Source organism: Acipenser ruthenus, chromosome 1 (assembly GCF_902713425.1).
Source record: "Acipenser ruthenus chromosome 1, fAciRut3.2 maternal haplotype, whole genome shotgun sequence".
Classification (NCBI taxonomy): Eukaryota; Metazoa; Chordata; class Actinopteri; order Acipenseriformes; family Acipenseridae; genus Acipenser; species Acipenser ruthenus.
This window is the reverse complement of record NC_081189.1, coordinates 116,698,372-116,719,094: the sequence shown is the minus strand read 5'-3', so window position 1 is coordinate 116,719,094 and position 20,723 is coordinate 116,698,372.

Here is a 20,723-nt window from a genome sequence, read left to right as displayed (position 1 = left end):
GGTAGAGATACGGGAGGGGATGGTGGGGTAAGAGGAGGGAAGGAGAGGAAGATCTGAGCATCATCAGCATAGAAATCATATGAGAAACCATAGGATGCGATGAGGGGGCCCATGGAGCGGGTTTAGAGAGAGAACAGGAGAGGACCCAAGACTGATCACTGGGGGACTCCTGCTGAGAGAGGATGAGGTGTGGAGGTTGAGCCGCACCAGGTTACCTGGTAGATGTGGTCGGAGAGGTAGGAGGAGAACCAGGCCAGAGCAGTGCCAGAGATTCCCATGTCAGCGAGAGAGGATAGGAGAATACAGTGACTGACAGTGTTAAAGGCAGCAGAGAGATCGAGGAGAATTAGGACAGAGGAGAGAGAGGCAGCACAGGCAGAGTTTAGTAAGTTAGTGACAGACAGGAGAGCAGTTTCAGTGGAATGAGCAGAGCGGAAACCAGATTGGAGAGGGTCGAGCAGAGAGTGGTTACACAGGAAAGCAGAGAGCTGGCGGTGTACTGCCCGCTCGAGGGTTTAAGAGATAATGAGTCCATGAGTGTAATATGATCGGTTATTCTGATATGTGTCTCATGTTCCTTCTCTCACTGATTCTCCCTTCGACACTCTTGTAAAAGGAGATGCTTTTATCTCAGTCAGACAGATTTACTGAGCCTTTTTACAAAGTTCTAGAACAGAAGATCTATTCTAGAACTAAAATATACAAAGTAATACAAAAGAATATAAAAATACATAGTAACTGAAATTAAAACCAGTTAGAGTGATTGCAAATATCATAAAAAGGTGAAGGACGTCAGGGCCGTAGCTAGCCATGAAAAATCACAGAGGCACTTGCCCATGCACCATGCCAAACCCCCTCTATTCTGCAGTTTACAAGCCACTTCCACTGGCGGGTTAGAAATGGAATATTAATAAGCTGGGTTTCTCTAAACTGCAGACTACCAAGGGAATCTATTATTCCTTATTATTAGGCTGATATGTACTTCTTTCTAGTCAACATTATTACTTTGCCTCGCCTTGTAAGTCACTAATAAGCCGTGGTCATTTCTAAACCTTTTTGAACACGTTTAACTGTTATGGTGGTGTGAACTGCGCAGTGTAGCTGTACTCTGCAATGACAGTAAAAGATTTTGAAGAGCACAGAGGCTGTAGATATCAGCGGGAATTGAGGAATTAATGCAGGCACACAAACGTGGGATGAAATGCATTTTATTTAGCGGCAAAGCAACGTGTAAGAGAGCCTAAATAAATAACGATTAGTAAGCGGGCTACGGCTTTGGACGTTAAATCATTTTTTGTAATGTCTTTTCAAGCTATCTTTTACTGTATGTGCAGCTAAGTTCTTAAATGTTTTGTAACATCAACAGATTAACGGTGCAGATTTTAATGGTGAACTGGACAGAAAGCTTGGTTTGTTTGGCCCAGTAGGTTTCTACTGGGAAAAGTTTAATACAAATAAATAAATAAACAAACTAATCTGATACATTATACTTGCTTGGATTTATACATTTCCTGATAATGAATACAGAAAATGTTTATCTTTTTTTTTTGGACATGCTTCAAATTGCATGCAGACAAACTTGGTGAAGATAAAACACATGGAAAATATACATTTAAGGGGAAGGACAACTGTCCCAGACACAAAGCATGTGAAAGGGGCTTCTGAGGGGTCAGTTGTAAAGTTCAAAACCCTACACTTCCTGTATTATACAGTCACTGTTTCCTTTCACTGGCCATTTTTCACACAGAGGGTGGCAGAACAAAAATCTGTGGAACATTTAAGAAGGTAAAACAACATCCTGAAGCAGGAGGTAATGTGGTCCTTAAGCAGAAGGTTAGGCCTCTATGGAGTGCCTGTCAAAACTCTATTAATAAGACAATGGTTGTTTAGACAGAACTGGCACAAAACACCACTGCCACCCTGAAAGATTAATGACAGGTCTTGAACTCTGAAATGGGTAAAAACATACATGACGGAGTTCAGCTGTACTACATAATAAATAGCACCCAGTTTCCTTGACAGCAAGGTAGATTACACAGATTCTTTAGGTCCTGCCTCATCATGATTACAAGTTATAAATGTCTGCATTCTAGTTTTGTTCTTTAGTGGTATGATTCTCAAACATGTCCTCACATTATCCAAGGTGCATCAGTACATAGCCAAGGGGCCTCATAGCTTGTCTGATTGAGTTCAGTGTACGTACAGTGCGTACAGAAAGTCTACAACCCCTTGAACTTTTTTCACATTTTGTTGTGTCAGTGCCTCAGAGTTTCATGCATTTAAAAAAGGATTTTTTTTCCACTTATCTAGACACCATACTCCACACTGTTAAGGGGAAAAAAGTTTTTATTGAGAAAAAAATTATATATTAAAAATACAAAACTGAAAGATCATAATTGGATAAGTCTCCACCCCCCTGAGTTAATACTTGGTGGAAGCACCTTTGGCAGCAACTACAGCTGTGAGTCTGTTGGGATAGGTCACTACCAACTTTGCACACCTAGATTTGGCAATATTTGACCATTCTTCTTTACAAAACTGTTCAAGCTCTGTCAAGTTCCTTGGGTAGTGCTGATGGACAGCAATCTCCAAGTCATGCCACAAATTTTCGATTGGATTTAGGATGGGGTTCTGACTGGGCCACTCAAGGACATTTACCTTTTTGTTCCTTAGCCACTCCAGTGTAGCTTTGGCTGTGTGCTTTGGGTCGTTGTCATGCTGAAAGGTGGACTTCCGTCCCAGTTTCAGCTTTCTTGCAGAGGGCAGCAGGTTTTTCTGTACTTTGCTTCATTCATTTTCCCTTCTATCCTGACAAGTGCCCCAGTCCCTGCCGATGAGAAACAACCCCATAACATGATGCTGCCACCACCATGCTTCACAGTAGGGATGGCGTTCTTTGGGTGATGCGCTGTGTTGAGTTGCGCCAAACATAACGCTTTGCATTTAGGCCAAAAAGTTCCATTTTAGTTTCATCAGACCACAAAACTTTTTGCCACATGGCTACAGAATCTCCTGAGTGTTTTTTTGCATACTTCAAATGGGATGCAAGGTGGGCTTTCTTGAGTAATGGCTTCCTTCTTACCACCCTACCATACAGGCTAGATTTGTGGAGTGCTTGGGATATTGTTGTCACATGCACACTTTGACCAGTCTTGGCCATAAAAGCCTGTAGCTTTTGCAAAGTTGCCATTGGCATCTTGGTAGCCTCTCTGATCAGTCTCTTTCTTGCTCGGTCATAAAGTTTGGAGGGATGCCTGATCTAGGCAGGGTCTTGGTGGTGCGATACACCTTCCACTTCTTAATATTCATCTTGACCGTACTCCAAGGGATATTCAAGGCCTTTGATATTTTTTTATACCCATCCCCTGACCTGTCCCTTTCAACAAGTTTGTCCTGGAGTTCTTTTGAAAATGCCTTGGTGCTCATGGTTGAGTCTTTGCTTTGAAATGCACTACCCAGCAGAGGGAACCTACAGGAACTGCTGAATTTATCCTGAAATCAGGTGAATCACTACAATTTAACACAGGTGGAGGCCACTTACTTTGGTGTGTGATTTTGAAGGTGATTGGTTACACCTGAGCTAATTTATGATTGCTATTACAAGGGGTGTGGACACCTATCCATTCAAGCTATTTCAGTTTTTATTTTTAATTAATTTTCTACAAATTTCTAGAATCTTTTTTACACTTGGAAGTTGTGGGGTAGGATGTGTAGATAAATGAAAAAATATATTTTAATGCATTTTAATTCCAGGCTCTAAGCCAACAAAAGGTGAACATTTTGAAAGGGGGTGTAGACTTTCTTTAGGCACTGTACAGTGCCTTGCATAAGTATTCACCCCCTTGGACTTTTCCACATTTTGTAGTGTTAAATTACCTGGAATTAAAGTGGATTTAATTGGGATTTTTACCATTTGATTTACACACCATACTTAACACATATTTAAGGTGCAAAAAATTTATTGTGACACAAAAGTTAATTAAACAAAAAGACATTTGTTGGTTGCATAAGTATTCACCCCCCTGAGTCAATACTTGGTAGAAGCACCTTTGGCAGCAATTACAGCTGTGAGACTTTTTGGGTAAGTCTCTACCAGCTTTGCACATCTGGATCCTGCAATTTTTGCCCATTCTTCTTGGCAAAATTGCTCAAGCTCTGTCAAGTTGGATGGGGACCGTTGGTGAACAGCAATTTTCAAGTCTTGCCACAGATTCTCAATCAGATTGAGGTCTGGGCTTTGACTGGGCCATTCTAAGACATTCAGGTTCTTGTTTTTAAACCACTCCAGTGTAGCTTTTGCTGTGTGTTTAGGGTCATTGTTCTGGTGGAAGGTGAACCTCCGCCCCAGTCCCAGGTCTCTTGCAGACTGAAACAAGTTTTCCTCTAGAATTTCCCTGGTTCCATCCCTCTTGCCCTCAATCCTGACCAGTTTCCCAGTCCCTGCCGATGAAAAGCATCCCCATAACATGATGCTGCCACCACCATGCTTCACCGTGGGGATGGTGTTCTCAGGGTGGTGAGCAGTGTTGGCTTTGCGCCACACATAGCGTTTTGCGCTAAGGCCAAAAAGTTCAATTTTGGTCTCATCAGACCAGAGAACCTTTTTCCCACATGCCTTTTGGCAAAATCCAAATGGGATTTGATATGAGTTTTTTTCAGCAATGGATTTCTTCTTGCCACTCTTCCATAAAGCCCAGCGTTGTGGAGCGTCCGGGTTATAGTTGTCCAATGGACGGTTTCTCCCATCTCAGCTGTGGATCTCTCCAGCTCCTTCAGAGTTACCATTGGCCTCTTGGTTGCTTCTCTGACTAATGCCCTCCTTACCTGGTCACTGGGGGATGTTCAAAGTATGGGATATTTTTTTAAAACCCAACCCTGATTGGTGCTTCTCCAGAACTTTATCCCGGACTTGTTTTGATAGCTCCTTGGTCTTAATGATGATGTTTGTTTAGATATGCTCTCTAACAAACTCTGGGGCCTTCCAGAAACAGGTGTATTTAATCTGAGATCATGTGACACTTTAATTGCACACAGGTGGACTCCATTCAACTAATTCTGTGACTTCTGAAGGCAATTGGTTGCACCAGAGCTTATTTAGGTGTGTCACAGCAAAGGGGGTGAATACTTATGCAATCAAGACTTTTCCGTTTTTTATTTGTAAATAAGTTTGAAAAATATGTAGATTTTTTTCCCCACTTCGACATTATGGACTATTTTGTGTAGATCAGTGACAAGAAATCTTAATTAAATCCATTTTAATTCCAGGTTGTAACACTACAAAATGTGGAAAAGTCCAAGGGGGGTGAATACTTATGCAAGGCACTGTATGTGCAAGCCACTAACAGGAGCCAAGTCACCATACCACCTTGGCTTTTTGGTAGAGTTGTGTCTTGGCAATCTTCAGATGGACGACCACCAAAAAATATCGCCCTTTCTTTTGGGCCAGAGCTAAAACACTGCCCCAGTATAGTGTTAGGGGGTGCTGTACTGTAGGAGGAGTTGTCTAGCCGTGGACATGAACAACACCATGATCAAGGTGCTAAATCATTGTGCTCTGACTAAGTTTGAATATAGGTAAAAACATCCAGCACTGCTAAATGTAATTATAAAAAGTCTTGTAATCCACATTGCTTTCAAAGAGGGAAAGAACATCCCTAGAAAAGTAATGTTCTACTGAATTGTGCTTAAAGATCTTTCATTAATTTTATAAAACCCAGAGATGTGACAGGGTAAGGAGCGTGTCACTGTTCAGGCCTCTCTCGTACTGGATTAATATACTGCCCTATATTAAGAATAGCATATGTTTGGAACAATATATATTCATTTAATGGTATTAACAGCAGAAGGATGCCGATTATGTAAAATGAGTTCTCTTGAGGCTTAGTCACTGAAACAAAAGACTATGATGGACTTCAAGATTATCAAGTCAATAATCTTGAAGTGTGATTTCCAGCACTTAACAGAGGAAAAGAGCTGGGCTGAGCAAACAAGAAGTCCGTAGATGGCATTGTGTTTACAGAGAAGCATGTTCAACAGACAATGTGACAAACCAGTTAAACTAAGCATCAGTGAATTGTTTAAAAAAGCTGTTGCTAAAATTGTAAACTTGGTTGCTTTTCTGCAAAGGAGAATCCGCCCCTAACCAATACATCATCAGCAAGCGCATAAAAGCTCTGTGTGTTATTCTCTCACGTCGCTTCTTTATGTTTCGGCTGCTCAGTCAAGCGCTGGGAGGCCGAAACAGGAGTTATTATTATTTATTTCTTAGCAGACGCCCTTATCCAGGGCGACTTACAATTGTTACAAGATATCACATTATTTTTAATGAATTACATTCTTTTTTACACATTATTTTTACATACAATTACCCATTTATTCAGTTGGATTTTTACTGGAGCAATCTAGGTAAAGTACCTTGCTCAAGGGTACAGCAGCAGTGTCATCCACCAGGGATTGAACCCACAACCCTCCAGTCAAGAGTCCAGAGCCCTAACCACTACTCCACACTGCTGCCCTAAGTTGAGTGCTTAGAGCCTGGAGGAAGGGCTGCCCTCAGCCACGGATGCCCTGAGGTTTCCCCCTAAAAAATAAAAAATATGTGAGTAGAGGGTTTTTCCTTACCTGAGTGCTGAGCGGTTCATATTTAGTTCTGCGGGGTGAGTGATTGGGTTGGACAGGCTGGGCTCTCTCCTCCAGCGCAGTCATGCTCTGGGGGACGGGCTGTGTCTCAGCGGCTGATTTTCATTAATTTCAATATTTGGGGGATAGGTGGCAGGGCGCCACTGTGGAGCGTGTTCATTATTTATTATTATTCATTAATGGTTTGGCAGCCTTGTCTTTTCAGGGGGAGATGGCCACAGCCACTTCCTATCTGCAGCACTGGGATGCATGTAACTGTTCATGTATTTCCAGCCGGCCTCACGCAGGTAGCCGTCAGGCACCCACGGACGAGGCCTCCGGCCAAATTTATCTTGCCATTGTGGGGTGCATTAATTATTTACTATCATTCTCCTTTCATGGTATGGCGACCTCGTCTTCCTGAGGGGAGATGGCCACAGCCACTTCCTATCTGCAGCACTGGGATGCATGTAACTGTTCATGTTTTTCCAGCCGGCCTCACGCAGGTAGCTGTCGGGCACCCACAGACGAGGCCTCCGGCCAAATTTATCTTTCACTTGAGCCCTGAGCGCCCTTCACAGTTCATAAATCATCTGCAATTGCAACCATCATCATTCATTCATTGCCATTCATTTATAGCGGATTCTCTGTGCTGAAAAAAAGAAAAGTTTAAATTACACAAAAGGCTTGTTTATTTAGTTTTAAAGTAAAAATAATAATAATATAATTGTATTTAGCTACCATTAATATTAATGTGTGAAATAAATAAGCAATAATACTTTATGATATTTCTAGCTGCTAGACACACAATTTAGTTTATAGGAAAATTGTGAGCTCTGATAGGCTGAATAGCTTATTCCCATCATAAAATGTCTTATGATCTCATAGCTTTGTAGTATTTTATTTATTTATGTATTTTTCATTGTTATTATCCATTTATTTTTCGTAACAGAAAAAGCTAGGGAAACAGAGTTGAAGGTGTATCGCATTTTGATTTTGCTTGGAGTAACACGAATTATTCATTTAAAACATTCTTCTCTCTTTGTAACATATTGTTTTGCTTACATCACCAGTAAACGCTAATTTGGTGTACATTTATTCTTACAGTATGGAAGTGTTATTTTATTTTTAATCTGTATTTATCCATTTGAAAAATATAAATCTTCTCCATCCCAAGTCACAAAAATATGCCAGTAGGTGTAAATACTGTATTACATGATTGAGAATATTATTGATTGATGGATTCATTGATTGATTGAGGCATTAATTAATTCCTTTATTTACTCTGTGTCCTTGCAAGACAACACAGACAGCAACAGACTTACAAAACACACATATGCAGTGCATCATACTACTAATAGAACAATTAAAAGACTCCCAAAGCACAAAATTATTTGTGCATCATTGTAAACTAAGCCCAGCTGGCAATATTGAACCCTGTTGGATATACCGATAATGACAATTAAGCAATAGTTCCCCTCCGTTTGACATTTAAGATGATCAGATCCAAGTGGCATCACTGTACTCCTCTGGGTATCACAAGGGGTTAATCCATACAAGTACTAGGGAGAATCCTGCTTACAAAGTGAGTTAATAAGACTAACATAGACTATTAGCACAGCTCCATTACATTCTCCCATAATAATGTGCCGCCTGTCAATCATTTGCACAATTAAATTGTTTAATGAATAAATTTGCATTGTTAATGTCAGGGCTGAAGGAAACATCTGGTTAAAGCTGTTTAATAGCTTACCATGCATCAGAAGGCCATATGGAATGTTAAAGAAAATGCTGTTTTGATGCTAACTAAATGAAAAGTATCACTCATACTAATTTGGGCTGTTTGACAGAGAGGAAATCACTTAGTAAGAGTGATGCTAGTGTATTACAAGCACTACTTCTAATTGCCATTGGTAAAGTAAAGCGTTTAGGTTTGAAACCTTTAAGACCGGCTGTAACAGAAAGGAGCCACTCAAACTGTTTTTTTCTACACTGAATTTTTAATTCTGTCAAGGCAGCAAAAGCCTCTTGACAGACAGACAGACATACAGACAGACAAACAGACAGACAGACAGACAGACATACAGACAGACAAACAGACAGACAGACCGACAGACAGACAGACAGACAGCAGGATTGTTGAAAACTCATGGAACGACTGCAAGTTGACACTATTGCATCGATGGCTTTGTTGGAAAATATTAGAGAATGATTGACAGAAGTCTGGAAGAAAGTGGGCAGCAAAGGAAGCTGTGGAAGATGCAAAGGCTGCCCTTGGTATCAGTGATATCATGGGGCAAGTTCAGCATGGAAGAGGGGGTCTTGGTCTCAGTTCAGCTCCTCCTACATGGCGCCAAGCAGCCCCAGCTCAACAGAGGAAGCTGGTAGTGAATGAGGTGCAAAAGCAGGAGGAGAGGATGAGGTGTGTAAATTCAGTTTCCCAGGCCAAGCAGGGAGAATGGACGATTAATGCTATTAATGTCATTTTCCTTGTCAGGGCATGAATCATTTCGAATGAGCATTTTTGTAGTTTTGCAAAAAAAATAATTGTAGACATCTATTTCTTGTAATTTTTTTTCCCTCATACACAAAAGCAAAATTTTTGCTACAAAAGATTTTTCCGGTAATTATTTGTTTTTGAGAAATTTCGAGAAATATACGTTTCCATTGGGGTATGTAAACTGTGTGTGTGTATATAAATATATATACACATATATATATGTTGTTTTTAGCTACAACCATTTTAAGCAGAGCAGTGTTAAGCCTAGAATCTCTCGTGTCCCGGGAAGGCACTGCAGTAGGGAGACAGAATGCATTGCCATTTTAATTGCTCTGCCTACCTAAGCGATACACTGAGCTGTTGGAAGTTCTCACAATGCCTAGTGAGGAGGAGGAGGAGGAGGAGGAGGAGTGTGTTCTAGTGTGTACTGCTGGAAACTTCACCTCTGAACTCCACCAGAGCAGGGGAGCATGGCTCAGACACTGCAACCAAATTAGTGCTGCAGCTCTGTGCCCCTGGGGTCCTGTGTATGTGTGTGTCTGGCTGTCCCGACGGGGAGCGGGCTGCAGAGTGAAGGGGAAAACAAACACAATTATCCCACTCATTATCATTACAGATCCGCTGTGCTTGGATGGTTATGTGTCGGCACTGAAAAGCAATGCTCAGGGATTGCTGGAGAGACTGATTAGAGAATCAAATGTGTTTAAAGAAAGGGACCATCATCCTCTTAATTGTATTTATTTGAAACACATTACATTTCTTTTTGTACTTTATGGCAGTGGGAGGATTAGAGGATTGTGCCAAATGGAGTGGGAAGCTCGTTAGATTTTTTTTTCTAGGCTCAGCATACTGATTGTAAACATTTTGGAAAAAAATAAAAACGTGCCTGTGACAGGGTAGCGTCACGGCCCAGGCTGGCTACCAGCAGGAATTAGACCCAGAGACAGAAAGCTGCAGTTTAAGCGCTGGCATACACGTTTATTAACAAAACAAACACAAAAACAGGTGCAAAATAAACACGGCACAAGAGCCAAAATAAAATGTTGAAACAAAAGAATAAATCACTTGTAGGCTGGGCATGAGCCTTCACTACAGAAACAAAACAATACGAAAATAACATCACATCCCAAACACTCACCACCAAACTCCTTGTACACACAGCCCGTTCGTATTTGATGTTTTGTGTTATGTGTTGTTATTATTTAAAATGGATGTTTGGTGTGCACAGGTGTTTTAGGTCGGCAGGGAAGAAGTAAGTACCTTCCCTGCAAAATCATCCGCTCATCTCGGTTGTTGGGTGTTCAGAGGTGGAACATAAACCAAAGAGATCTATAAATTATAAAATAACAACTGCTGCTTGTGCTGGCTTTAAAACCAGAGAAGTACAGTAATACAGAATGCAGTAAGAACACCTCTGTTAGAAAGGGGAAGAGACTAAAAGTCTAAAATATGCAGAAGAACACAGAAATTGGACTATGGAACAATGGCCAAAGGTGCTTTGGACTGTTGATGGATGGACAACGACACCTGTGCCTTCTGCCAGTTGTGTTGTCAATTCAACAATTGTCTTCTTTCTATTCCTTAAGAATATTATCTTCAAGTATTGCTCATCCTTGTTAGACAGCTACTTGGGTCTTCCAGTCCTGGGTTTGTCAATTACAGATGATGTTTCTCTGTTGATTATGCTTCGGATACCACATCTTGAAAATCAAGTGATGAGAGCTATTTCACTCAATGTTTTTCCTTCTGTAAGCAAGTCAAGGTTGTTATAATAGTAGAAATCACTAGTGGAGGCTTTGAGTAAATTGTTGATGCCCTGTGGCGGAGTGTCCCGTCCCTATATTATCATTTGTATTTTTGTTTGCAGCGCGGATAAAAGCGCCGCGTCTTTTGTTATTGTTTTATATTTTAAAAACCTGTGAGGATGCGTGGCTGATCAGCTACTGATTATTTAACTAGCTGACAGTCATGCATCCTTACCAAACACGTGCAGACTGTGGCCGAGGGGTAATAAGATAATTAACAGCTAGTTAACCCCTCGGCCAGAGTATAAGAACCTGCAGCTGTTCGTGCTGCGGGGGTTGTTGAGTGTAGAGAGGAGAGTACGGGAGAGCGGAGAGAGAGAGCGAGGAGAATATAACAAACAATTGCTATATTTAACATATACTTGTTGCTGTTTATTTGTTTGGCCAACGCGCCTTTTTGTTTTGTGTTTTGTTGTTTTGTTCAAATCTTTTGTTTTGGTTATTTAGTTAATAAATACGCTGACCGCAGTTGCATTCAGTTTCACCCGCCCATCCATTGTTTTGGTTCAGTTACTTCCTGGTCCGTGACGTCACCACACCTCACCACTGCAAGCCATCCTGCCACATGCCCATAATGCATCAGAGTAGAAAAATGCAACATGTCTAAGACTTTTGCACAGCAGTGTATATATTATATATTAGAGCTGTCAATAGATTAACATTTTTGATCAGTTAATTTATGGGCATTAGTTGATTAAAATTCAGTAGATTAATCTGTGCACATTTTTAATAAAGGTAACAATATTATAGCAGCTGTCCTGCATAATAATACTAAAACATCAATAGAATATAAAAAAATAAAAATAAGCCCAATGGGAATTTAGTCTTTTTAAAAGCATTTTTATTATTATTTTTATTTTTTGTAAATGTAACACATTTTCACAGAACATCTGTTGTTTACATAGCTACGTACTTGGCTTCCTTCTTGTACTTCTGAATCTAGCAGAACCTGAGGCACTGAAGAGATGAAGCCGTTCGGAATCTTGTTACAGGTACCCGAGAGCACTGTGGCTACTGTGTAGAATGTAAAGAATGCTTAAAAGCAGCTTATTTCCCAAATTCCTCTTGTTAGCGAATTCCAAATGTAAGAGTCTGATGCAGCTGGAAACTCGAGACAGCAAATTAACCAGTGGGTATAGGGGAGTCACTGGTTCACAGACAGAGGTAGCTAAGGTCAGTGTCCTTCAGGGCACTGTGCAGTAGGTAATAAGAATATTTATTAACTAGTTATAGTCAGACGGCTGGTGTCAAAGGAGCTTCCCCTCACAGCCATGCCACAGTGCACCTTCACCTTGACCCCAATACCCCCTTCTGTCTGCATGCAGTCCGAGGCCTCCCTCCAACAGAGACTGCCAATTCTGCCAAGTTTAAGTGGGAGTTTTGTGATGTTGACAAATGTCCACAGGGAACTAAAATGAGACTACCAAACTCCTGAGCCAGAATTTGAGATGGCTTTGAGCTTGTCTGTAGAATCCTTGTGCTAGTTTGTATTCAAATCATGTGCCAGTGTGTGATCCTTCAACTGATAGCCCAGCCTAGACAATATCAAAGCATGGTAAAGACAGCTCTTGAGAAAAATGATGATAACCTAACATGGGAGAAACAGAACCCAGGATCACTCAGATGATTGCAAACACAAATATCAAGGGGGATGTAAAAAAAAAAAAAAAACGCAAGTACAGTGGCTCTCAAAAGTATCTAAAAAGTAAACATGGAATCAGAATGGATTTAATAAGGAGTTCTTGCCACTGATCAACACAAAAAAGTCCATAATGTCAAAGTGAAAAATAAAATCTACAAAATGTTCTAAATTAATTACAGATATAAAACAGAAAATAATTGATTGCATAAGTATTCACCCCCTTTGCTATGACACACCTCAATAAGCTCTGGTGCAACCAGTTGTCTTTAGAAGTCACATAATTAGTTGAATGGAGTCTACCTGTGTGCAATTAAGGTGTTTCACATGATTTCAGGTTAAATACACCTGTCTCTGGGAGGTCCCACAGTTGGTTAGTACATTTCCTAACAAAAACTACATCATGAAGATGAAGGAACATTCAAAGCAAATCCGGAATAAGGTTCTGTAAAGGAAGAAATCAGGGGTAGGATACAAGAACATTTCCAAGGCATTGAATATCCCCCGGAGCACAATAAAGTCCATTATTAAGAAATGGAGAGAACATGGCACAACTGTGAATCTGTCTAGAACAGGCCGTCCTCAAAAACTGAGTATCTGGGCGAGAAGGGCACTAGTCAGGGAGGACACCAAGAGGCCTATGGCAACGCTAAAGGAGTTACAGTCTTCCACGGCTGAGCTGGGAGACACTGTGCATAGGGCAACAACAGCCCGGGTGCTTCACAGAACTGGCCTTTATGGGAGAGTGGCAAAAAGAAAGCCATTGTTGAAAAAAACTCGCATCAAATCTCGGCTAGAGTTTGCCAGAAGGCATGTGGGAGACTCTGAGACCAAGTGGAAGAAGATTCTATGGTCTGATCAGACCAAAATAGAGCATTTTGGCCTCAACGCTAAGCGCTATGTTTGGCGCAAGCCTAACACCGCACATCATCCTGAGAACACCATCCCTACCGTGAAGCATGGTGGTGGCAGCATCATGCTATGGGGATGTTTCTCTGCGTCAGGGCCTGGAAAGCTCATGAAGATAGAGGGCAAAATGGATGCAGCAAAGTACAGATAAATCCTGGAGGAAAACCTGCTGAAGTCTGCAAGAGACCTGGGACTTGGGAGAAGATTCATCTTCAAGCAGGACAATGACCCCAAGCATACAGCCAAAGCCACACTGGAGTGGCTTAAAAACAAAAAGGTCAATGTCCTGGAGTGGCCCAGTCAAAGCCCGGACCTCAATCCAACTGAGAATATGTGGAAAGAGTTGAAAATTGCTGTTCACCAAAGGTCCCCATCCAACTTGACGGAGCTGGAGCAATTTTGCAAAGAAGAATGGGCAAAAATTGCAGTGTCCAGATGTGCAAAGCTGGTAGAGACTTATCCAAATAGACTCATGGCTGTAATTGCTGCCAAAGGTGCCTCTACCAAATATTGATTCAAGGGGGTGAATACTTATGCAATCAATTATTTTCTGTTTTGTATTTGTAATTAATTTAGAACATTTTGTAGATTTTATTTTTCACTTTGACATTATGGACTTTTTTGTGTTGATCAGTGGCAAAAACTCCTAATTAAATCCATTTTGATTCCATGTTGTAACACAATAAAATGTGGAAAAGTCCAAGGGTGGTGAATATTTTTGAGAGCCACTGTACAATCACATTGGTAGCTCCTGACTCTAATATAAAACCAGAGCCATTGAATAGTGGAAGAAAAGAAAATCAAATACATTAATAAATAAATAACGACATTGAAGTAAATATTTTCCGTCAGGAATGCTTGAGTGAAGACACTAACAGTTGCCTGTAAACGAGTGTAGGCTCATCACCGTTTACCTACGTGCTTGAGTACGCCTGTGATTTGAATCTCCTCTATGATTTCAACCCCACAGGTATTGAGAAACAAAACACTGCAGATGGAGAACACGCTGTTGAGATTGCAGCTGAAATTGCTACAGTATTCCCTGGTACAGTGGTGCAATACAGAAACGAGCTTCTAATTACAGAAGTAAACTCTCAATTGCTGCTTGAATTAGTGCTTACTTCCTGAGGGAGAGTGAAAAGAGCCTAGTGCTCTCTTCTTATTGAATTGAGAAGCTCTGCGCAATAATAGAGACTTTCCAAACTGAATTCCTTTTATCCACATCTTGAAAGAATTGTTATAAAAAAAAATACAAAATTCTGTTGATAGCAGAAGTGTCAAAGTATTTTTTTATTAAAATGTCAACAAGGTGGTCATAATTCTTAAAAACTCACATATATTATATAAAATAGTATAATACTATTATAAAAATAGTAAAATCAAGATTTTCTGGTGATGAAAAAAAGGAAAAAGGTAATTAACCTATTATTGATGAAAAACAAAGTGCAGATATCTAATATTATCAAAATGAATATAACACCATATACAAATTGAGCATTATTAGTAGAGACAACTACAACTAGGTGCATCTTATACTTTTTTGCAATTATTTCTAAAGAGGGGAATACAATGCTAATATGGAAAGATGAAAGCACACTGAATATTAAAATATGATAGAATATACTGATGGATAACATTCATCTTGAAAAAAAAAAGTACAATAATAAAACCGCCTGGATATAAAGCAATTTGGAAACAAGCTATTGGATATTGAAACAAAGGAGAAACATTATATAAAACAATACAGAAAGCCATTAATCCATGCTACTGTATACTGCTGTATATTAAATATGACAGTGGCATAGGCAATCACAAGAAATGCCTTGTGCAAGATGTAACACTTCAAGTGTCAAAATGTTAAAATATATATATATATATATATATATATATATATATATATATATATATATATATATATATATATACAACCTAAGTTAAGGGATAGTGGAAGAATGCTCCGCTAGACCTAATAATAGCCTAGACTACTCTCTGCCAGCCTTGTCCCAAATCACATTACAGGTGAAAGTTAATCCGTCATCTAGGTGTGTCATTTTTTCAAAATCTAAAATGTCTCTACGTGTTTTACCCCTGTGACTGCAATAAGCTGGTCTGCTGCACATGCTAAAGAAGACACTTCTGAAGAGGATAAATCATCAGCCAACAGCTACTCGGTACCAGATAAGTCTATCTAGATAGCTTGCCATCACAACATTTATATATTCTTGCACTACCTGTCTTTCTACACAACTGAAAAATGATTTTTTTTTTTTTAATCATTTACACCTTTTATGTACATTCAGCTTATTTTTTTTAATTTGTGTACACTGCAGTTATACCTCCTTTCAAACATATATATCATTTTATATTTATGTTCTATTTTAAATAGATTTTATGCTGATGTAAATGCCAAATGTTTCAAAATAAACAGTCGGTTGAGTTTGCACTACACAATGCATTACAGCAACTTTCCTGCAAATCTGTTTGCACGTTGGCTGTGCTAACAATGTGTTGACAACATGCTGACATCACACAGATGTCAACAGCATCTGCCACTTCTGTCCAATGAATATTAATCAGACGTTCAAAAGGACATCTTCGCTTATTACCTTGTCTTTTGTCTTCCCCCTTCTGCTCTTGAAATCTGTGCTTTTATCAGCACTTTCTTCTCAGCTGTATGTCTTTTGTCTTTTTTACAGGGTTCTATGACATCTCTGTGTAGTATGCTGCAGACTTGTCTGAATTCTACAGCTGGAATTTATTTAATTAAACCTGTGTTCTTACTTTCTTAAATAATGATCAAGATCCGTTTTTGTAGTAAAAAAAACAAACAAAAAAAGGATTTCTCTATTTATTAATTGTATTTAAATGGGAGTGTATTACAATGTACAGCTTATGAGGTTTTATTTGTTAAGGATGTCGCCTGTTCCCCTTAAGGAATGACAGTGCTATAAGTTGTTTTTTGAGCTAGGTTTATGGACTGTACTATTAACCCTTTCATGCAAGGCAACCTCACATGGGGATGTATACAACAAAAAAACTCTTCTGTAGTTTTTATATACGTACATATGGAAGAGGCAAATGCAGGACACCCTTAGATAGTGTGTTAAGGAAAAAAATGCAATGGAAAATATATTTATTATGTATCCAAAACTACTTAAGCTATTTTCGATATGTCATGCACGAAAGGGCTGAGCTAGGTGCATTTACACCCTACTCCTCACTCTAAGTACTAAAAGTTAATGAATAATATATTCTGAATACTCACACAATAAGCTGAAGCTGGAAACAGCATGCTGCCCCGGTCTGTACAATGTAAGAACATAAGAAAGGTTCATCTTGCTCGTTTGCTTGTTAGTAACTTATTGATCCCAGAATCTCATCAATCAGCTTCTTGAAGGATCCCAGGGTGTCAGCTTCAACAACATTACTGGAGAGTTGGTTCCAGACCCTCATAATTCTCTGTGTAAAAAATGTCCTCCTATTTTCTGTTCTGAATGCCCCTTTATCTAATCTCCATTTGTGACCCCTGGCACTTGTTTCTTTTTTCAGGTCAAAAATGTCCCCTGGGTCGACATTGTCAATACTTCTTAGGATTTTGAATGCTTGAATCAGACTGCCACGTAGCCTTCTTTGTTCAAGACTGAATAGATTCAATTCTTTTAGCCTGTCTGCATATGACATGGAATAATTCTGGTCGCTGTTCTTTGCACTCTTTCTAGAGCAGCAATATCCTTTTTGTAGTGAGGTGACCAGAACTGAACATAATATTCTAGATGAGGTCTTACTAATGCATTGTAAGACTTCATCCTGTTGTATGTTCAAGTTCATAACATTTTAATTATGTTTTGAATTCCACTAAAGGCTGTGCTTTTAAGCCAAATTAATTTTATTGTCAAATATTCCTCATTACAGGTGTGTGTCTGATCAAATAAGGGATACAAATGCAAGTATCTGTTTTAAAAAGATTGATTCGAGTGAAAAAGACAACCAATTCACAAAAAAATATATATTTTAAAAAATTATTTCCATCATTCGTATTTTTTATTTTAGCTTTTTCTCTTCAAATTTTTTTAGAAAGCAATAAAGCACAAACAAAATCTCAACGCATTTCGACAAAGAGTCTTAATCATGAGTAGACTTAATTTGATACAGAGGAACACCCCTTTTTTATACACTCAATGTAATCACCTTTACATCACAAATTGGAACAATCAGATACAACTGAAAATAACAATAAGTAAATTAGGTACAGAAACGAAAACAAAAGGCAAAAGAACAAACCTTTTCATATTATTTTAAACACTCAATCTGTACATCAGCATAAAACTTTTTATACCACTAGATATTCTTTTACTAAGTTACTTTTTCCTTTTTACAACTTGAATAATGAACAGAGGTATATATACATACAAACATACATTCTACAAAAAACACCCATAGTTAAAGTCTTCATTAAGGCCATGTGGTGCAACAGAATTCAAAAAATATATCCAAAAAGTTTCCCTTCTCAAGAGTCGTTTGTCAACTGAACCACATCTAAAGCCATTTTTTAAAAGCCCAAAATACCAGATCAGATATGGAATGTTGTTTTTTATTAAAATGTACAGCTAATTTCTCCGTATAGTACTTTTGTGTTCGTTAACACGAGGGCCGTGTTGTTTTACCGACATACATCAATGAACAAGGGCACTGTATGACATAGCCAACATTAACAGAAGAACACGTAGTAAAATCTCTCAATGTCATGCATTTACCTGTGTTGGGATTTTGAAAAGAAGTTGTTTTTTTAGTGTTTGCACAGCACGAGCATCTCCCACACAGGTGATGTCCCTGCAGCGCTAAACCAAAAAATGTTTGCTTCTGTTCTGTTTCTGTACTGCAAGAGCTACAAAATCTTTAATGTTTTCATTATGTCTAAATGCAAAAATTGGACGAACCTGAAAAATAGTGTGTAATTGTAAAACATGCCAGTGTCTCTGAATAATACATCTGATTTTATACGATAAACTTGAGTATTTGAGACAACAAACTAAGTTGTTTTTTTTTTCTTTTGTTTTGTTTTTCGGCTCTAGTAAATGTTCTCTATGTGCATACCATGCCCTCTTCAAAGCTTTTTTGACAATTGTGTTTTAAAAACACATTCCTCAGTTAGGGTTTCTATATAAAGCCAAAAAGAGACCTATCCATACCTTTATAAAAAGGAAAATGAACCAAAATGTATTTAAACATCTATTATAATTACTGTATTAATAAAAATGAGATTAGTTTATGTTGTGTTGTTACCTGTGTGGTTTAATGTAAAATTGTCTCCATTATTATTATTATTATTATTATTATTATTATTATTATTATTATTATTATTATTATTATTGTTTTTGTTGTTGTTGTTTCTATAGTTATTGTTATTATTATTGTTGTTGTTGCTATAGTTATTGTTATTTTTCTTGTTGTTGTTATACTTTTTTTCTAAACCATGTTTTTTATTGAGGTATTTTATAAAATGTAACGCTTTCAATAATACATGTCTACATGGCAGTGGCAGCAAGCTTTACATCTTCTAACACTATACATGTATGGATGCTGTATATTTAAATACCTAAATACATTTCAGCCCTTTACTGCACTGGCTATGTTCCCATACCTATGTAATGCCTATACTCTCAATGTCAGATACCGGTATATTTTGCTTGTGGAAGGATTGTTGTCCACTTTTTTTTTACCTTTTCAAGGCAATTGGCCCATGTTTTTTTTTGTTACCAGGAGGTTCCTGGTTCAATCCCGGCTCAGCCACTGACTCACTGTGTGTGTGACCCTGAGCGAGCCACTTAACCTCCTAGTGTTCTGTCCTTTGGATGAGACATAAAAACTAGTTCACCCCCTAGTCTCTGTAAGGTTGCGTTGGATAAAAGCGTCTGCTAAATGACTAATTAATAATTACATTTGTTGTATCTGCTGAAAAGGCGCCAACAAGCTTGTGCTTAGCAATAAAAAAAAAAGTGTAGGATTCCTTATTGGCTTATGTAGCTGGGCGAGTGAGAGGGCAAACGTGGGAGATCTATGTGCTTAGAAATGCTAACAGAATTCTGAAAGAAACTAAAAGACACTGTCTTCAAAACTTCTAGTCGAAACATTTGTCATTGCATTTTCGTTAATTTTAGTATTTCTAAATTCAGCACTGTTGCATGTGTATTAGTTATGGATGGGATATCTAAGTGATTAAAAAAACTGACATGGTGTTGAAGACACAGGTTCAAAAGCTAAACTCTTTACTGGCAATCAATCAGACCTCATTGACCTACTAAGGTAGTGCCCCCGACTCACCCTGTGCACCACGCAGCCGTGCTACAATACTACAATTGTGCCCAAATCTTCTCATTTTACATGGAGCATATCGCATCTACATAACCTGCTTTCCTGAAACCAATAAATAAACACAAACCTCAGGCCGGTGTAGAGAAAGCGGCAATTGCAGGAGTCTCTCCTCCAGCAGACTGCCTGTGTTTCTGCTCTGGTGCCTTGTTGAGCCGAGCAGCAGGAGATGTTTAGATTAGAGGATGATGTGCTTCAAATAATTGCCTTAATCAAGAAAGGTTAATGAGCCTGTCTGAGTCTACAACTGCTGAGAGTGTTATCAAAGCACAGGGTTCGTTTAGGCTGTGACATAACCTTCACCTCTTCAGCAATTATTCGGCGAGATCAATGCAGTGATAATACCGCTTAAATATTTCACAGGGTATGCTGCCATGGAATAAATATGACTGTGGTTGATTGTCGTTGGAGGCAGTGGAGATCTCTTATCTTTTGCTATTGCTGGACCTCACTTGTAATAATAATAATAATAATAATAATAATAATAATATTTTACCGGGACCTGGTGTCTGTAGTTTCTCCACCAGGTGGCATAGTCTGGCTCTAAGTGGCGACATAAATGCTTAAAATCCGTAAAGTTTGTGTTTTACGGTCGTAAGATCTTTGAAATTGTGAAAACCCGTAACATTCACGGGTAATCCGTAAGGATTGACAGCTCTGAATAAATTACAAAATGATACACAGAAAATCTACCAGAAGCCCATAATAATAGTACAGTATTTAATGTTAGATTTCAAAATGTCACATTTTTCATTTGTCAGTTTTTCGTTAAGTATATGGAAAACTATGGTATGTAATTCAATACGTTAACATAACATTAGGCCTATTCAGCAGGATTCATTCATTCAACTATGAAGGAAAATGTGTTAATTCTATAGGGTGA